The 6,413-nt window shown below is 38.5% G+C and overlaps 1 pseudogene; it reads left to right on the plus strand.

The window, feature by feature from the left end:
- The first annotated feature begins 527 nt into the window (after positions 1-527).
- Positions 528-1,270, plus strand: LOC109679464 (caspase-3 pseudogene; annotated as a pseudogene).
- Positions 1,271-6,413: the final 5,143 nt, after the last annotated feature.

Raw genomic sequence — 6,413 nt, forward strand, 5'->3', positions numbered from 1 at the left:
GGTTTTTGTTTTCTAGTATTGAGGTTTCTTAGTTACTTATAGATTCTGGATCAATCCCTCTTCTGTAATTCCTTGCAGCCACTGTTCTTTTTATTGTGTCCATGTCTTTGCCTTTCTAGAATGTCACATAGTTGAAATCATGTTGTATGTAGTCTTTCCTAGTAGTATACATTAAGGTCTCTCCATGCCTTTTCATGGCTTCATAGCAGCTTTTATATTTACTTTTTAGCCCTGGATAGTATTCTATTATCCGAATATACACAGTTTATCCCTTCACCTACTAAAGGACATACTGATTTTTTCCAAGTTTTGAAAACTATGAATACAGCTATTATAATTTTTGCACAAGTTTTTGTGGAGGCAAAAGTTCTCAGATATGTTAGCCCCCTCACCTCTTTAGGCTGCCCAGGGCAGAAGTGAAGCAAAGCAGTAGGTTCTGCTGCATGGAGCTGTGAAACACTGAAAACTCAGTGGGCTCAAAGCCCTTAAGAAAATTTGAAACAAAGATCATACATGGAAGTAAATCAATGGATTCTGGTATATCCTTGGACAATAGTTACAAAATGAATTATTCTGAAATGGGTTTCTGAGTAATAATTAATAAGAACTTTGATAAAAAGCACTGGAACGGCACTTGGTCTAGGACAGATGTAGACACAGTGAACCTCAGAGAAACATCAGTGAACTTGAAATATGAAGTTAGGAATAAAAATGATCTTATGTGTGAAGAAATCGTGGAATTACTGCACAATGTTTCTAAAGAAGATAACAGTAAAAAAGGAACAGCTGTATTTGTGTAATTCTAAGCCGTAGTGATGAAGGAATAATTTTTGGAACAAATGGACCTATTGACCTGAAAAATTGATAAGTTTCTTCAGAAGGGATTATTGCAGAACTCTAACAAGGAAACCTGGGGAGGGGGAAATGGGATGATAGAAGTATACTGTGTTATTGAGACAGACAGTGGCATTGACGATGACATAGCATGCCAGAAAATACCAGTAGAGGCCAACTTCTTGTATGCATATTCCACAGCACTTGGTTACTATTCCCAGTGAAATTCAAAGGGTGGATCATGGTTCATTCATTCCCTCTGTTCTATGCTCAAACCATATGTGCACAAGCTCGAGTTTACACAATTCTTACTCTGCTCAAATAGAAGGTAGCCATGGAATTTGAGTCCTTCTCCCTGGACTCCACTCTTCATGAAAGGAAACTGATTCCATGTATTATATTCATGCTCACCAAAGAACTGTATTTTTATCACTAAAGAAATGATTGACTGCTTTTTTTTTTAGTTTGTATGCCATGTGAGGAAACATAATGTGAGCCAGGCACCAGTAGCTCACACCTGTAATTCTAGTTACTCAGGAGGCAGAGACCAAGAAGCAGGACCCTATCTTGAAAAAAAACCATCACAAATAAAGGGCCAGTGGAGTGTCTCAAGGTGTAGGCCCTGAGTTCAAACTCCAGTACTGTTAAAAAAAAAAAGAAAGAAAACAGAATCTGATACTTTATTTCCCTCTCATCTACATCTACTCTGATGTCCCAGATGGTACTTGGAAACACATTGCTATCCCTACCAATAGAACTACAATGAGGCTACCTCACACTCAATATTGGGTACTTGAAACTGAATGTAATTAGGAGCAAATAAGTATGGGTAATGGCACTACCATTATGAGAAGATATTATTACAAATTTATGTCTTTCATAATTAGCAAGATTTGGTAGTGGTATCTGTGAATTTTCAAGTAATTATAAGAAATTAGACATTGCAGTAATGAATTTTTAATGAAACTCTTTACACACATTAAGACTGTGCATTCTAATTTTTGTCAAGCTATAGAAATTGAATGCTGTATCTGAGGACTCTGGGATCCATGACCATGGGGAAAGGCTTGATCTTTTATTTTAGAATTGGTGTATGGAAATGAGTCAACTTTATTTTTAGATCATTTATCAAAGCTCATGGTGATGTTTTTGATGTAGAATACATTTACTATTGACCATGTCTTTGATGTAGAATACATTTACTATTGAAAAAGAAATATTTTGAGAGAAAATATGAGCACACTGAGTTGATTCTTTTAAGGTTAACATGCAACATTAATAAAGGGACATATATATCTATTCTAATCTGTCTTCAAGCAAATCAGCTGAGATTTATGGACCAGCAATTATTTGTAGAGCCATTATGTAAAAGCCTCAAATTGATTATTAGGATGATATGAAGAAATTCTACAGCAACATACTAAAATACTATTTGTACAATAAACAATGGTATGTAAGGAAAGAATGAGAAATGGATCAGGTGGGCACTTGGAGCAGAGACATAGTCTAGCCTATTCAATAAAAATAAGAGTCATGCACTGGACTACAGAAAAGGACCACTGGTTAGTTTCTTTATACACGTACAGGTATGCACAGGGGAAAGTAACCCAAATCAGAAACTTCTGAAATGGAACTTTTCCAAAGTTGGTAGGAATCAGAATATTTGTAGTAAAATTTGTAAGTATGTTATTTTCTGTTGAAGTTTATAATCAAAGGAAAACTGTGGTACTGTTTATACTTTTTCCTGAAATAAAAGGACCCGTTGTATACAGCACTTTGGAATTATCCAGTCAAAGCCCCTGCTGTGTGCACATGGGGAAACTGCAGACCAGTGCTCAGCCCCAACCAGGGAGGCTTAGCAACTAAGAAAGATAAGCTGTGGTTAGGTCACTCATCTGTCCTTGGTCCCTGGTGATAATGGCTAAAGGTCAATGTTTGTCCTTCTTTAGGGTTGGGACAGGAGAGGGGGTTTCCAGTAGGCCTCCTACAAGGGGGAGGGAGTGTGGTCCTAAGATGGCTGCCCTTATGTTCACCCTAACATTCCTGCCTTTTGATACATGTATATTTTTGGGAAAGGGATGATGACAGTCTGTTAACGGTTTCCTGCTGAACCTAGGCATTGAGGTCTCTTAGGGAGCCAAGGGTATTGGCAGGGTCTTTTTTGTCTTAGATGGCTATAGCAGGCTTGGTAGAGGAACAGGATCAAGTTGATCTGTTTTTGGGTAGTGTCCTGGAAAAAAGCTGGAGCCTCTGGGAAACAAGCCAAGAGAGTGTTTGAAAGAGACAAGGTCTAATAGTCAGCAAAGGTATGTATAGTTAAACAATCCCAGTCCCAGATCATCAGGTGTGTTCTGGTTGACCATTATCTTAGGGTTTTGAGAGGGGTTCTGGGGCAGATGCTATCACTGTCATATCATAACTTGAGGGGAGCAATTTGTTTCCCATGAGATGATTCCTCCTTCTCCAGGATGCAACCTCATCCTTATAGGTAATTGTCTTCATTTGGAGGAGTGTTTTGTCCTGTTCCTCTTTTCCTTACTGAAAGTTTCAGTCCCTTGTCATAAAGATGTTACAGATCATTCTTGTCCTTTCTTGATTCCAAGGTGGCTATCATAGAGAATGGCTCAGAGCAAATGCCAACAGGTACAAAATGGAGGCAGAGACGCCAAACTTTTTCCTGTGTGTAGTTAATTTATGGACCCAAGTAAGGAGTCAGTGCTATTGAGCAAAAGCAGTTTAAGCCCCTCTTATGGTTCCCCCTTTATGTTTGAACATTTCTTAATCTTGAGGGAATTATGGTTTTTTGGCTGGTGATAAATTAGTACAGAAAGACGGGACAGCTGACAGTAAAGTCAAAAGTACTTGTTTAAGTCTAAAAGTAGAAACAGAGTAAGTAAAAGTCAGAAGACTTGCAGTTAAATAATCTGTGGGGGGGACCTATTTTAAAATAACTTCATGAGACTAAAATATGTGTTTAGAGTCAGCAAAAATAGTCATTTTTGTCTCTACTTAAATAGAAGGCCTTGGCCAAACAATGTGAGTTTTCCTTTTATCAGATGTGCCTAAAGAGCTTAGCTGTCTAGTAGCCATGTGTAAGAATACTTCTTTAAAACCTCACTCTTTGTGAGGTCTGGCACAAGTGACTCCATCTAGATTGTGACAGCTTTCCCCACTTGACTCCCAACTGTCTCTGAGCAGTTTCCTCTGAAGGTTTTGCCAATTAACCATTATGGTTAATGAAAGTCTCTCATCATCAAGATTAGCTTTTCCCCCCCTAGATTGTTTAAGCTGATCCTCCATAGGAGGGGAAACAACAGGCAGGTCTGGGGTGAGTCTGTGCAAATAAGACCCATTTGGCCAAATTGTAAGCAACTGAGAGATTTAGAAGTGGGCTTACCTGGTATCCATTTTTAATTCTGTCTTATAGATGATGTCATGACATCTTAAAAGTGCTGTAGAATGTCAACAAACAGCAGTTAAAAGTTTTACAAGGAAAATACAAAAAAATCCAACAAAAGCAAATATTTAAAAAGCTGACTCAATTGATAAGTAAGTACTTCTTAGAGTCATTTTGGGGGAATTTGATTGTAAATGTTTCAGAGATGGGCCCAGATTGTGAATGACAAGACTTAGAATAGGCATGGTTAAAGTACTAAAAAGCAATTAGCAATTATCAGAATATCTAGTTATTTTTAAAGCATACAGCATGTTAGGAAAATAATTATGACTGACAGTATCACAACAGCAACACTAAGTGCTCCTTGTTAGAAGGCCACCCCACTAGTAAAAGGCATTAAGAGAAATTTTTTTAAAAATAAGAAATCTAACCTTGCTCCAACAGATGTGCTGTTTGGGAAAAGGGCTCAGGAACATGGTGCTACACTGCCAATGCTCAAGAAAAAAAATCTCCCTATCATCTTAAGCACTGATGTGCATTCCTTTAAGCTGAGTGAATGGGTTTGGATAAAGGAGTAAAATCTTCAGCCTCTCCAGCCTCGATGGAGAGGGGCCTATTCGGTGATCCTGACTACACTCACAACATTCAAGGTGATGGAGATCACCCCGTGGATCCACCACACCAGAGTGAAGAAAGCAGTTCTAGAGTAGGAGAGTCAGCTGGACTCTAATAATCCACTCAAACTAACTCTAACGAGGGGACACTCAGCCTTGCCCTAGTCACAAACCAGAAGCTGATTAGTCAACGCATGGTAGGAGCTTGAGGAATCAACTAAACAGACAATTGATGGGCTTCTGTTTCTCATAGTGTTCTGTAGTGATACTTCAACCTGCCATCCTTTGCAGGTTCTTGATCTCTGTTCTTGATATTGTAACCTTGCTTTGCTTTGGTCAATAGGGATAACAGTAACTGCCCCAGCAGGGTAAAGCCAGATCAAAAGGGTTCTCTGACAGTTTTCTTTTTCTCTCCTACTAGCAGGATATGTCATTGTTTTTGGTTGCTTCTATTTTGGGTTCCTTTTGCAAACCTGAACCCCTTGTCCTATAAGTTGTGCTTACTTACTACTTGGACTAAAAAAAATCACAGATAAAATGAAAAAGATTACTCATGTTCCAGTTCAGACTTGAAAAAGGGTAAAATCCTGACAATTTGCTTAGAGGATGGTTCTGTATAAGTGGAGGATTTAAAACAATGTTTGGAGCTGTATTGGGCTGTCTTATACTCCCGTGCTTGCTAAAACTGGTCATGCAGTCCATATCAACCCTGATAGAAGCCATAGTGTAACAGAAATTGGACACACAGTTATATGTGTTGCAAGGTTACCAAAAAGTAAATCCTATCCCTAAGGATAAAAGAGATGACACATTTTGAAAAATAAAATGTCGAAGAATCAAAGGGGGGAATGACTATTTTCCTGGGATTTACTGTGTCTGGTAGTCACCTTGGTTTCTCCACTCTGGGTCTACAGGCAACTTTCTGCTAGCTCTGAAAAGTTTCAAGCCTTCACCTAGCTCTGCAACGTTTACTGTCACTGTGACCACATTCTGTAGGGGTTGGAAACCAACTCTGTAAGTATTTAACCCAGCTCCTGACCCAGATCGGGGCTCAGGACTTTGAGAAATTACTTCTCTTCAGTCTGCTAGCATAAAAAATTCTCTGCTTCCTAAAAATGTTCTTGATGACTTTGTTTCCTTTGCTCTTTCCAGCAACATTTCTACAAAGAAATCTTTTGACCATTCTTAATATTTTTGTGGCTTCTTTTCACAACTTTGATATTCTTCCTCTCACAATGGATTGCTCTCATCTGTGTTTTTTTTTTTAATCCTCACCCCTTTCCCACTTTCCTTATTGGCCATAACTCTTATCTTCTTTATGGCTTCCTTGCTCCTTCTCCTCCATGTTTCCAGCTGTTTCTAAACAGTAAAAAGTTATATGGGAGCTCGAGACTCTGAAGTGTTCTGCCCTCATATTGAGTAAATAACTGCAATTCTGTTGAGAAGAGTGTGAAGAGTTTGTCTCAAATACCTGGAATCAGTAGATATTGCTTTTAAACATGGCTTAACACTGACAATGCCACACTTTATGATTTATGTCTCATGAGTGGAATCATCAAATACTATTT

The sequence above is a fragment of the Castor canadensis genome, chromosome 3, assembly GCF_047511655.1.
Source record: "Castor canadensis chromosome 3, mCasCan1.hap1v2, whole genome shotgun sequence".
Classification (NCBI taxonomy): Eukaryota; Metazoa; Chordata; class Mammalia; order Rodentia; family Castoridae; genus Castor; species Castor canadensis.